At 42.6% G+C, this 13982-nt stretch overlaps 1 protein-coding gene across 1 annotated transcript in view; it reads left to right on the top strand.

The window, feature by feature from the left end:
- The window catches only part of TRPM3 (transient receptor potential cation channel, subfamily M, member 3), a 338389-nt gene that overhangs the window by 282089 nt on the left and 42318 nt on the right, over positions 1-13982 (top strand). The gene's annotated exons all lie outside the window — the stretch shown is intronic.

Genomic DNA, 13982 nt, shown 5'->3' on the forward strand with positions numbered 1-13982 from the left:
TGGAAGTATGGAAAATGCCTCAGGTCACAAATTTAGTTGCTTGCTATAAATGCCAGAAAAAAATAATATCTATATTATGCAGTGTGATTCCATGTGGGGAGTGAGTGCCAGCAGGCCCCCAATGTTTCATGCCCTAATAGATGCTGATTCTCTGTAATAAAAACTCCTCTTGCATGGAGTTTGAAGATAGTTATATCCTAGGAGTCTATTCCAGGATTTTATTTGGACCAAATGTCAGGACACACCAGACACTGGGAAATTTGTGGGGGAAGAAAGCATCATTAAAGAAACATCTTCCAGTGTGGAAGAGTTGAATCCCAGGAGCAGCAACTCCTTCTCATTTTCCCTGAGGAGTTTATCTCTGGAAATAACATCCCTCCAACATTGTTGAATTAACATTTTTCAGACATTTTTTTGCTGACAGGCCAGGCATCTGAGCCCCGGACTGTGGGCCCGGATTAGGGTTACATAACCAGGTAGACAGCTACAAAGAACAGGAGCAGAGACCAGACTAGCAGCATCGCCCCCCAGCCCCACCCATCCCAGGTGGGACTAAGACCAGGAAGAGAAGGACAAGGCACCCAAGACTGTGAGTCCTCCAGACCTAGGCAGAGGATATATACACACTGGCAGCAGAACACACCAGTACATAGTTTTTTCTTCCATGATGGATTTTGAACAAATATCCTTTCCTTCTCAAAATGTGTTATCTCAGGCAAGCAAGACTTTTTGGAATACCTAATTGGAACAAAATATTTGTTGCGTGAGACTTAGCCAACTCACTGAGAAAGAATTTTAACTCTATCTCCCAGTTGTGATGTCTTTGGTTAACAATGTGCAGCCTTCCCCAACACAGCTTTCCAGGGACTCAGGAAAGTCCTCTGGAGAGCCTCCTCTCAAACAGTCCCTGAAGGCAAAACAACACCTGAAAAGCCTACCTATGATCATTCTCCTCAGAGAGTCAATGTGCTGTTTTCCCCTCAAGAAATTGCTTTGCCACTTAGTTACGTTATTTTGCCTTTTCTAGTTTTCCTTTCTTCCCCAAAATGAGATGAAGCCCCCATGGGTGTTTTGATAGTGCAACATTTGGGGATGGGAGAAGGAGGGAGGTGTAGGTGTGCTCTATCAGTGGGATTTTGTCTGTCCCTCTACAAGTGGCCATTTATTGATGTTGTACTACGAACCCAGCCTAGTGCAACAAACACCACCATCTGGCTGAACAAGAGGATTTATTATTGTTACTTTAAAAGAAGGGCTGATTGTAGTTTAGAACTTGAAAACCCCCTGGAGATGGAAGAGAGGTGTTATTGTGTGAATGAAATATGAAAATAGATTTCCGACCTTGTTAATTAGATCTGTGGTGCTCTACGTGTGTGAGAATAAATTTTTACTCCAAATCCCAGTATATAACTGACCCAGCCTTGGATAGATGCAACCTTCACAGTGCCCTTCCCCCAACCACTTACCTTCCTTTTCAATGTTCTGAAATTGGCTGCAATGGCAGCCACTGTTCTAAGCTAAATCAGCCAGTTTTCTGTCTAGAGTGCTAACGAGTATTTGTCCTTTCTCAAATGGGTATAGAAGGCTGCCCCCCCCACATCTGTCATTCCATTTGGCCAATGTCATTGAACACCCCTGCTCTCTAAATGATTTGATAGTCACGTTAGGGCACTGGCTGGGCCCAGTGAGGATTGGGCGACTGCCCTACCTGATGGTTCAGAAATACCCCGGAGACCCAAGTATCAAGCTCTTTGAGAAAGGTACAAATCATTTATGCTGCCCTATGATGTCTTGTCTCTTTTTTGTGCCGTGACCAGGTTGGTTTGTGAAGCATGTATTCAGGCTGATTGGATCTCACAACTGCCTGGACCTACAGCCCTGCGCGGGGTCTGCCAGTCCCATCCTGTCGATGTGGCCCACAGAGGCTTTTCCAAGCGCTGCTCATTCAAACACTTTCTCAGAGCAACTCATTTCTAACATACTGCACGCGCTCCACCTCTGACTCTTTGTTTTTTACTTCAAAATTGCTGAACTCATTTCACGTTTGGGAAAATAATCTCTTTCTTAATTGGGATGGATGGATGTGGATGTACAATAGGGCACTCAGAGTGGGTGATTAATGTCAATCTCACACCTCAGAAGGGAGGACAGCTTTAATGCCCTCACTTCTGGGAGGCAATGTTACTTAACTACAGATTTTTTATATACGTTCCATCTTTCTTCCTATCGTTTGTCCTAAACACAGAGACCGAAGATCACTAAGATCAATAAAGCCTAAGACACTAGAATGAGCCCGGTAAGGTTACTTTCCAAATGTGCTTAAAAACTAAAATCAAAAGGAAAAAAGTAGAATCACTGTGAAATCACAAAATAACTTAGATGCTTTTCTCCTCTAAACTGTGTGGGACTAACACAAATGATAGCTCATCCTTAATCTAAATTATCTGTGGAAGCTAGGATATTTGCCTTGGTGCTGGAAGCCGAGGCAAGAACGTGATTGGAAGCAGAAGATGATAAAACTGGGATTGGGGAAGGGACACTGATGCTCTGTTCTACCCTGGAAACTGTGCCTACCAACCACCCTGATGTCATTCCTGGGAACTGAACTTGCTATTGTTGTTTGGTTGGTTTCTTTTGGTTTTGTTTTGTGTTTTCAAATAACCCAAACTTTATTATCTATAATACTAGTTCTCTAAGACCCAACCTAAGGGCTGCCATGAAGTGACATGGGCTCTGGGCTGTTAAATGCATTGCTACCAAATGATGTCATCCTTTTGGGTAGTCTCATTAGAGTGCGCCATGTTGTATGGCTTCTGAGAGCTGGTCAGGATCCCATGGGAGCTTGAGGGGAAAAGGCCACTGAGAGGAGAGGAGCCAGAGAATACATTTCTAGCCCAGCAGTGTTCATGCCAAGGCTGAGCAAAGCTAAAATTAGATGGCCTCTTGCCAGCTTAGAAATCTGGTTCTACGTCCTGGTGTGTGAGGTGTCTAGAAGTGCACCTTTGTCAGCAGAGAAAATGGGGTGTCCCTGGCTTTCCCTAGCCCCTGAATGAATGCAGTTTTCATTTATTTACAGGGCATCCATGTGTTGCCTGGTGTATATTCAGATTCCCCAGGCTGTACCAGGGCAGGAGGAAAATGAATCATGCTCTTGAATGCATTAAATAAGGGTCTAAATTTAGTCCTTCTTTCTGCCTCTCTGAGTATTTTTACAAGTTTAGATAGTAATGTGAAAGCAGAATGTCCAAAACTTACTTTCTACCGTGACAACTTAGTATTATCTAGCTCTTCCAGTCACTCCAAATTAACTACCCAATCTGCTTAGTACATGGGTGAGGTTTTTTTTCTTATTGCCCAGGGCTTTTCCATCTGGAATTAATAGGTAGTCTGGGCTAGGAGGCGTTTTTTGTTTTGTTTTTGCTTCATTTATTTATTTATGTATATACATAGTACAAAGGTTTGGAGTGGGAAAAAAAATCCTCACTCTTTTGGGTCCATGTTGTCTCTGTGATATTGACTGGACTTAAAGTGGTGTGTTTGTCAGGAAACAAGGATCACGTATATGCATGCGAAGCCAAAATAGTCTCCTGAATTACTTTTCTGCCTCGAATTAATTGTTCCTCACTTCAGGTGTGGCAGTCAGGACAATGTAAGGTGCCAGTCTCTGAAATATGCCTGCTCATTTCAGCATGCACTCTTAGACCAGCATGCACAGAGAAGATGGTTATTGTTTGTTATGCATTTCACTCATTAGACGCCAGTTCCCAAAACTCAGGCCTGTGCATCTGTTTAGTATTCTGGACTGACCTTCTCTAATGGATTCAGAGCACACGAATGCCTAACAGCTATATAGCACGGGGAGTGTTGCCTGACCAAAGTATTTTGGAAAAGAAAAACTTGAGCCGGTGCCAACTTTTGAGAAAGGGGGAATTGTTTTGTCGGGTTTTGTTTCCATAAATTGCTAAGGAAACAAGCCAATACGAGGTGCCATCCCCATTGTCTGTCCCTGAAAGTCAGCTCGCATCATAGAGAATACCCACCTGACTTGTTTACTAATGCAAACTGAGGCTTAATGGAGTTACCAATAACAGAACTGTCTGCAGACAGGCCTTTGGGACCACACTGTTGTGATCAACATTTGTGCCACTGTCATGACATTTATTTAGCATTTCTCGCAGGTTGGACTTTATTTTGAATTCTTTCTTGCTTCATTCAGCAGATATGTATTTTGTTCTTGTTCTGAGATGGAAACTGAGGCACAGAGATGCCCATGATAGAGACATTGCTTCAAAGAGCTTACAGTGTAGGAGAGGCAAACTGACATTGACAATATATGTGTAGAGATGGAACCCAAAGAAGAAGGTAGTCAGCTCTGCCTGGCGTGAAGGAGGGGTGCAATGGATGAGGCCTTGCAAAGAAAGGGAGAGTTGAGCCAAGCCCTGAAATACAAGCAGATGTTTGCTAGGCAGATGGAAGCAGGAGGTGTGAAGAGAGAAGAATGGCATTCCAAACTGAGAATTAGTATGAAAATTTCCAGGAGCAGCAGGTAGTTGAGTATAGCTAACTGTAGAGTTAGAAGCAAGAGGCAGGAAGTAGGACAGACAGGTCTGAAGAGAGATACCTGGGTACAGATCGTAGAGGACTTCTACTCCATGCTCAAGGTGGTACCATGATCAGATACACGTTTTTTTTGTTGTTGTTGTTTTTTTTTCAGATACACGTTTAATCAGAGCTCCTGGGCAAAAATGTGGAGTGTCCGTAAGAAGGGTTGAGATGGGAGGTGAGAGGTCATTGCTAATGCAGTAGCAGCTAGGATGGAGCAGACAGGCAGCATGAGATTTTAGAAAGGTCAAATCCAAAGGACCTGGAAAGAAATCAAACGGTACAGAGGGTAATAGTGGAAAAAGTGGATGAGGATTTAAAACAGAGGAGCTGGAGATCATGCCCAAATTTCTGGCTGAGTCTAAAGGGTGAGCTAGAGAACCTAGGAAGAGAATTGTGGGAGGAAGAGGGAAGGATTTGTTCATTTGGGGTTAAGTTGAATTTGAGGTTTCCGTGGGGACTCCAGGAAAACCACGAAGAAGGCTCTTTTGTACCTAGAAATCTAGAGCTCAGTAGAATGAGCTGGACTAGAGCTATAGATTTAGAAATCACATATATAACTACCACTTAAAGCCATGATGCATGAGCTTGCCAGGGAGCACAAGTAGAGAGAGAAGAGAAGGCCGGAGTGGAATACTGAGACTGAAATGGTCAACAGTTTCAAGTGCAAGGGAAAAGTCCAACTAGGTGAACATTTAGAAGAGTCCCTTCAATTAGTCCTTTAGGAAGTCACTGGTGTCTTTTGCCAGAAAATTTTTATTTCAATGGTGAATGCAAAAACTAAGCACAGTGATTTAAGAGTGAATGAGCAGGAAGGCAAAGCATTTACTTGGGAAGAGGGAGAGAAGTGTTGTATGTGTATCAGCGGTGGAAGAGGGGCAGAGAAAGTGTCCGTGAAGCGGAGCTTTGGGGAGAAGAGTGATGTCTTATAATCACCACTAGGGAAAATGAGAGCTGTCACTGACTTGGTATACATCACAGCATTGCTTAGGCCCCTTATTTGCATAATTAGGTTGTGTGTTTTCTCAATCATGACTCAGCAGCCCAGATAAACTATCAAGAAAGACAAACAGTTGAATTAATCCAAGATTGAGGCTTTGCTGTGTCTGTATGGCAATGAGAAAGGGGAATAGGGCTTTTAGAGATGCTCGCAAGGGTTCTTAAAGTCACACATTACGAGATCTAAGAAGGAGGGAGAAGAAAGCGAAGTTATAATGTCAGTAAGAATAATACAAGGGCTAGATGTCTAGCCTGAGCAGAAATTGCATTAACTAAGGACCCTGGTAGTTGTGATAAGATGTTGTAGTCAGAGAATGGTAAACTGGCATTAAGAGGTGCAGCAATTTAGAATAATGATAAGGTCAGGTGTAGCTATGAGAACGGGTTCTAGAATATGCTAGAATTGAGGTCAAGCATTGTGAAGCTAAATTCTTCTGTGTTTGTCAATAGACATTGAAATTTTTTTCTGATAATGAAAGGATAAGGTGTGAACAATAAAACTTTGATCAGGATGACCTGAAACTCAAAGGAGAGAGGACCTTTTGCGCAAGAGTTAAAAACAGTGATTCAGAAAAGGCCAAGAGTATCAACCAGATGGCAGACATTACTTCTGGGGTGGATATAAGAGACTGTGCATCTTCCACTGGAGAGGGTTACAAAGAAATGGTATCTTGCTGCAAAGCAGGTTTTAATTAAGGCAAGAAAATGGGGAAATGGGCTCATAAAAGTGAGAAAACATAGGAGTTTGTGTTTGATAATAAGGGGGTTCCAGAAAGTTCAGGGAAAAGGAAGAAAAAGGGAACAGCGATGAGAAAATTCAGGGGGCAGAAAGCCCAGTGTGAGAACAATAGCACAGGGGAGGGTGGGTGGCTGGAGGAGCTCGCATTGCGGGAGTGGAGGATGATACTCCCTATCCAGAAGTACGTAGGAGTACCTTAGCCAGAGTTTTGAGGCAGCCGGAGACTAGAACCCTAGCAGTATAAGAGGTCAGATGAGGCTAATGATATCTAGCCCTAAAAGGATGGAACTGGAGACTTCGTGTAACGGAGAAGAATAACCGAATCCTGAAAAAGAACCTCCCCACACGGCTGGAGAATGCTCCATCTCGAAGGAGGCTCTCCTTTTGAAACTGGCAGAGGCTCATGATGCCAGAGAAGTACCATTCATCACCTTTCACAAAAATGAATTCTTGATATTACCTCCAAATATTCCATTTTTTTAACCTCTTCGAAACTTGCTAATACCTTGCTTTTAATTAAACTTAGTGCTTGGCCCATCTTGACCATTTTCAGCCTCTGTTGTAACTGCACCTTTAACAGAGCACTTTTAGTTTGCATGACTCCAAAACCCATGTTTTCTCTACCCTACCATGAATACCCTACGTCAGTCCTAGGTAATCCTGTGGAAAATAAAGCATCAGCAGATGTGACATATTTAAAATCCTTTAAACCTTCTCAATAAAGCTCCAGACCACTTCCCAAAAATGTGTGCTTGGAAGAGAAAAGTTGACTTCTTATCTAGTTGTTAGGACTATTTTGTCACCTATCAGGAGCTAACTTATTACTGGGGAAAAAAGTTATGAAAATGTTTGTCCCTTTGAATAGAGACAGATCAATAGAGTTTCCTTAAAACTATGTTGAAACTTGCCCTCTTTAGCATGTGCAAAAGTAATTAAGAAATGGGAATCCACGAGATTTAGAGAAGAATCTATCTATGGCAGTGCTAAATACTAAGCCCAAGTGAGGGGTTTCAGAAAAAATTCATGTTGTGTGTCAGTAGAAAAGTAGCAGATAAAGTTTACCAAGAGCATGATTAAATAACATTTAAAAATAAATTTTAAATAAAATTGATTTAAATTGTTAAATTAATAATTTTAAAATAAAATAGGATAAAATTGGTCATCAAGAAATAGTTATACTCTATACTCTAACTAGATGCAATTGGTTATGGGTAAGAAAAGGCAATCACTACAGGCTGAAAACTAGAGACACCTGCATGATGTGTAACTCAACCCAAAATGATGTTAAACATCACCTAGAGTAGTATTAAAAACAAAATACAAGGAGCTATCTTTACTTAATTCAAAGGTGTGATATATCTGTGCCTGTGCCTGGGACACCAGGTATAATTTTGGTCACTGTGCCCCAAGGAAGACATAAATACATTGAGCCAACGAAAAGCAACCCAACCAATCAAGGAATGAATATAAAGCTGCAAATTGAGGACAAATCAGAAAGATTAGGGCTCTTCACTTTGGAAAGATAAAACTGAATGTGGCTGAAATATAAGAATTCTGAAAGTGAATTTCTCTGTGGATACAGTGAGCATGACCTGAGTCCCAAATCTGTGTATATTTCAGCCAACAATCCCTTGAAGTATGAAAGTGGTAGACTTATGTCAAATAAAAGAAATACCATTCTACAGAGTGGGCAGAGAATTTTTGGTATATATTTCCCCCAAAAAGATGTTATGGAAGAAATAATAGAGTCTCAAAGAGAATTTTGAATTTTTTATCTTTTCAATCATAAAAAAGGAGACCCACCACCCCTACCCCTAAATAAAGTATCTGGCTTTTTGTTTCCCCCCCCAGAAATAATTTACTTTTGAAAGAAAAGTAAGAGGATGAGGAAAAAGAGGAGGAAGAAGTTTCTGCCATGCAGTGGAGGACCCATTTTATGGAAATGACATGGATAATTCAAAATGGCATATAATGTCAAATGACATATAATAAACACTGGTGGAGAAGACACCTAGTCTGGTGCTGTGGCAGATATCATTAGTTCTCTGCCCAGGTTACCCACCCATCCCCCTTCTACTCACCCTCCAGTTTCTGTGTGATTTAATGCTCCGACTCCCACTATGAACTTCTGATAATTGCTCTTGAGCTATTGGAGCCTCTTCACCACCCAAAGAGCTTAACGTTTTGGGGGCTTTTTTTTTTTTTTTTTTGGTCTGTCCAAGGTGTTTTGTCCTCTGTCACTGTCTATTGGGAAGGGAAGGATATGGGGAGTATAAAAGCCTTGTTCTCTTGGCTCCTGTTTCAGTGGAAAAAACTACTACCTTCAGGACTGCAAAATACCCTCCTAAATGTGACATGTGATTCATAGTCTGGAGATCCCTGTGGGATCAGGCTAAGGCTCAGGTTTCAACTGAAATTGCACCTTTCTTGGCTTTTCTCCCTTTCTTATTCGGCCTCCTTTGCTTATACTATCCAGTTTCTCCTTGGAGCACTTCCTGAACTAATTGCTTTCACTTGAAGCTTTTGCTTAGGGTCACTTGTGGAAGAAACCAACCTAAGATAAGCACTCAGGCTCCACATCTCCTCAGATCCAACCCAACATCATTTGTAAGGGAGGCTCAAGATCCTTCCTTGCAGTGCAGACCAGGAAGCCACAGGGAGCCCCCGATTATATACACAGCAGATGACTGATCTAGTCATCTGTATTAGCAAGATGAGGAGATAAGATTATCTCTCTTATTCCAGCTGACAGAGACTTCATTGCACCTTGTACTTCTTTAATACTCGAGGTTAATGGCTGTAACTCAAGGTATTATGTTCCTAAGCATTACTGAAAGAAGTCATCCTTGAAGCTCAAAAGTTCGTTCCAGCCTTAGGATCTTTTATTACACCACATTTCTCAAATCTCTGCTTTGCATGGAGCAGGACCTGAAAGGAAACAGGAAGATGTTCAGACACGGTCCTCATCTTTAAGTCCAGGTGTGAACAAACTTTTCTATAAAGGGAGAGATGGTACCGCAAGGCTCTGTTGTAGCTATGCAATGTTGCCATTGTTCCACAAAAACAATCATAGACAACAAGTAAACTAATGGGTGTGGTTGTGTTGCAATAAAACTTTATTTACAAAAGCAATAGGCAGGCCAGACATGGCCCATGGACTCTAGTTCTCTTAGCCCTGGTCTAAATCATCCAGTCATGAAATTGCATTGGCTTCCTTCCCACTGAGTTCAGTTGAGGAATGTGTGAAACCAGAGCTCCAGGATGAAATCAATTTCCAAACTATTTGAAGTTTTCTCCAAATACATAAGATGACACTGCTTTGTGCACTTCTTCCCAGGAAAAGTGTTATTCTACCGATAGAAAAATGTAGGCATAAATAAAATAGAGCAAAGGAGAAGATGATGTCTGTTGTTGAGTTATCGTATACAGAATGAAACCACACTGTTTGTGAAATGGGTATGGCTCACAGACCACAAAAATGCAGACGCTGCTAGAAAATCAACTTTATTTTTTATTATAATTCCATTTATTTCCATTTTGATCACTCGTCCCCTTGAGCTGGGGAAAAATCACCACCTCAGATGTACCCTTTCTATCTTTCTTGAAGGTAGATTAAGATTGGGGGGAAGGGCAGGACCTAGTTGGTAAATCATCTATTTACTGCTGAAATATCCATTATTCCAGTCAGTGTGACCCCCTCAGGTCCAGTGGATTTATGAGGTCTCACCACAGTCCCAAATCCTGGACACTTTCTCTCTCTGGGAACCTGCTACCACCAGCAGAACATCCAGGGACTCGCAGCCTGAGCCCACAACGCACGTGCAAGCTGGCGTCACTCTTATACACCCTCACGTGTGTGTGCAGACTCTCTTTTCTCCCCCAGCCCTGCTTCTGCCCAGACAGTTTTATCTAGTCCCCAAATCCTTCTTTCTATTGCCCCTTCTACAAATACTCTAGCACCCCTGAAAGCCAAAGAGACTCAAGGACTATTTCTGTGTTCTGCCCTACAATCTTCCTTCCCCTGGGATGGTGGATAGAGCCAGTACCTGCTTGAAAGACAGGAAGGGAAGATGAGTATTTCAAAATATTATCTCACCACACTAATTTAACCATCTCATAAGTAAAAACAGGATGCCCAAAATAAAAATAAACATATAGGCTCCAAGCATGTTAGACATAATTTTCATGTTTCAAAGGGATGATTATATATGAAGTAATTATGGCCTGATGTCATCATAATCATCTCACAGTGTGGCTACAGGAATTTCTTAGACTCCCAGAATGGTAGTAGGTCTGGAATATTTCTCCAGAATAGCCTTGTACAGTAGAATCTACTGTGATGGAACTGGTCCAGATCTATGTTGTCCTGTACCATAACTGCTAGTCACATGTGACTATTGAGTGCTTGAGATGTGGCCAGTGCAAATGAAAAACTGAATTTTTAATTTTATCTCATCTTAACTGATTGAAATTTTAACTTAAATAGCTGCGTGTCACTAGTGGCTACTGTATTGGACAGCTCAGTTTTAGAATATAAAATTCATTTAGAATGCCAACTCCATGAGAGCAGGGACCACATACATCTACCTTGTTCACTGCTGTCTCCCCAGCATCTCAGACTGTGTCTGGCACAGTGTGGTTGCTCAGAAAATGAATTAAACTCCTTGAAACAAAGGCTAGAGAATGATGTTGTTATCTGCTTTAAACAATCAATCAAACAAACAAAAAGACTTCAGGAACTACATATTAAAAAACTAGAACAATAAAAGAGTTTGAAATGTCAGTGAAAATGATGAAAAGGAGTTAAGTTTTTTATAAAGGGAGTTTAAAATTCGGATTCAATTAAATGGAGTGATTATAGATTCCGTGATACACACACACATGCACGAGGTGGGAGGAGGAGGAAGATAGAGAAGTGAAATCAGACAGGATCCTGAAGTTGATAAGTTCTTGAAATGGGCTTAATTTGTATTCAAGAAGAAAATTACAGCCAGGTTCAAGAAATATCCATCAAACAAGTCATTATTCTAGTATATGTGCAGAGATTAGGCAGCTAGAAGGAAGGGAAGGAGGAAACGTGGGAGAGAAGGAAGAAAGGAAGGCGGAGGGAAGAAAAGAAGGAAGGAAGGAGGGCAGGCAGGCTGGCTGGCCACCGGCCCTTGGTTGTTAAGGACAGCAGAGGAAGGAGAAGAGAGCTGTGTGAGCCCGGCAGTGGCAGCGGATGAGGCCCATGCAGACAGCCCTGCCAGCTCTGAGTGTACCACGCTGGAGGTGGTTGCCATGCCTCCTGTAACCACAGCCTTTCCAAAGGCACAGTATTCTGACCAAATGCAATGACGCAGATGGTTGATTTCCACTCAAAGCAGAGCAGAGTACAGTACACCCCTTCTGAATAACGTGGCAAGACTTTAACCGATCTGTATTAACAGCAACCAACAAATAGACTGATCTCCACACAGGCTAACTATGAGTATTACATAGATAATCCCAGCAAGGCTCACACATTAATTGTTTTTCCTCATATGTGGCAGAGTCCAAATAAGCCTGCAACCTCAATATGTAGGAGGAAGGAAGGTGCTCAAGATCTTTTGCAAAATATTGTCCAGTGGAACGAATAGCTTCCTGAAGCTAAATTTCAGACCATGTCTGCCAACTGATGTTTGACTGAATTGCTTGGCTTTCTGCCAAATATTTGGCATCCAGAATATCGGGCCTAAGGTTCAATATGACTGCTTGCTTGGAAGAAGACCCCAATAACTTCAGGTCAGATGAAGAATGTCGAGTCTTCATCTTAGTGACACACTCAATTCAAGTATATGACATCCACTGGTGAGTTAAGAATAGAGGAGGCTATTTTCTTGACTCAGGCTATTGTTACATAGGTTTTCATTTTACACTGGACATATATGTCTTACGAACTCTTCTATATATATGATAACGCTCACGACCTAATACAAAAAGGAATAAAGGAGACATCTGCTATCACATTTTCTAGATGCCAGTTTGAATGGGTTCATTCATTTGATGACATTTACTAAGCACTTCTGTGTGCCAGGCACTGTGCTAGGAGCTGGGGGTTTAAAAGAGACATACTTTATTGCCTGGGCTTTGAAGAAAGTTACTGGAGGAGATTGATGAGTAAACACATCATGACAAATCAGTGTGATTTATATTTCCATAGAGGTGATGTATAAGGACTTAGCTCAAAGGAAAGAACACACTTTCATTTGGCGGTAGGGCCAGGGGGACATGGAAAAGCAGAGAAAAGCCAGGGAGGGCAAAGTGTGGTCAGAGAAAGTCTCCTGGAGGTAACAGTTAAGCTGGATCATAAAGGGTATTAAGAGTTTTTCAGACAGATAATGAGAGGGCATTCTCAACAGAGGGGCTGTTAAGTTCAGAGCCAGAGAGGCGTGATAAAACATGCCTGGTGTGGGCATGTGGGGCTGAATAGAGCAGATGCGTGAGACTTCCTCCCTGGGCCAGCCAGGAGTGAGCCTCCAGGTTGGTTCCACGTACAAGGCACTCCCGAGCCTCCCGTACCTACCCCGGGTTAGCATGTGACACCCTATTGTCTTTGTCTGATTTCTTGTGTGTAACCCCGCACTGGACTGTATGCATTGTCAGGGGGTTGGGGTCATGGGGCTGTGTCCATCTTTTCCAGCATTATTTGAGTGGATGAATGGAGAAGAGGTTTGAAAGGCAGATTCTTACAAAGGGCTTTCTATGCCAGGCTAAGGGATTTGGATCTTTTCTTATGGGAAATTCACAGCTCACCTCACGTGGAGCCCCTTTCTCAGCGAAGGCTCTAGTTTACGGAATTCACAGGTGTGACCGAGGACTGCAGAGACTGTGGCTGGAAAATATGCAACCGTCATGCTCATTTCAGGGAAACCACATAAGCCATGGAAAAGCCTTTTGCTCCAAAACGTGTTCTAGAAGAGGAGTAACAAGCTTCTCTTTTAAGAGTCAGAACATCCCCTGAATAGGTTAAACCTGCTGACTCTTCTCCCCTTAGTGAAGTATTAGACTCCTCCAACCCCCCAAATAGCTGAAATCAGCACCCAAGGAAGGAGCGTTGACCTGGGGGCAGGTAGTGTGGAAACTGGTGGCTCAGCCTAGGGGAGGAGGACTTTGAGCAGCCAGAGGCCACAGGAGGCCACCGAGTGTCTGGAGGGCAGGGAAAGTGAGACAGGGAGTGGGGAGGCTTCAGAAATAGACGTGGTGGCAGAAACGACTTTGCCTACATTGCACTTTCGCCAAGGGTCCTGGTGGATGCCCAGCTTGCCTCCAAACACCACCTTCTACACTGCCTGCAGTAAGCTCTGATGCCTGGACTTAAATATCAGGATGACTTGAAGTTCCACAGCCCTCAGGCTCCCTTGGTTCAGTCCACAGCTTCCTGACTGCAGCCAGGTTTCTCCTCCCCTACACGCCATCTCTCGCTTTCTGGAAGACTCATAGAGGCGCAGAGGAGAGAAAGGAAGAGAGAGGAGAGGAGTTAACGCATCCAGGTCCCACCCTCTCTCACCTTTTCCTTTTTTATCATTATTTCATCCACATCAAACATCTATTCTCCAGGAAATTCAAAGGTCTGAAAGGCCCCGGGACAGACAAGAGAAGCTGGAGTGCCCTCAAAGAGGTT

The sequence above is a fragment of the Propithecus coquereli genome, unplaced genomic scaffold (assembly GCF_000956105.1).
Source record: "Propithecus coquereli isolate 6110/MARCELLA unplaced genomic scaffold, Pcoq_1.0 Scaffold166, whole genome shotgun sequence".
Lineage (NCBI taxonomy): Eukaryota > Metazoa > Chordata > Mammalia > Primates > Indriidae > Propithecus > Propithecus coquereli.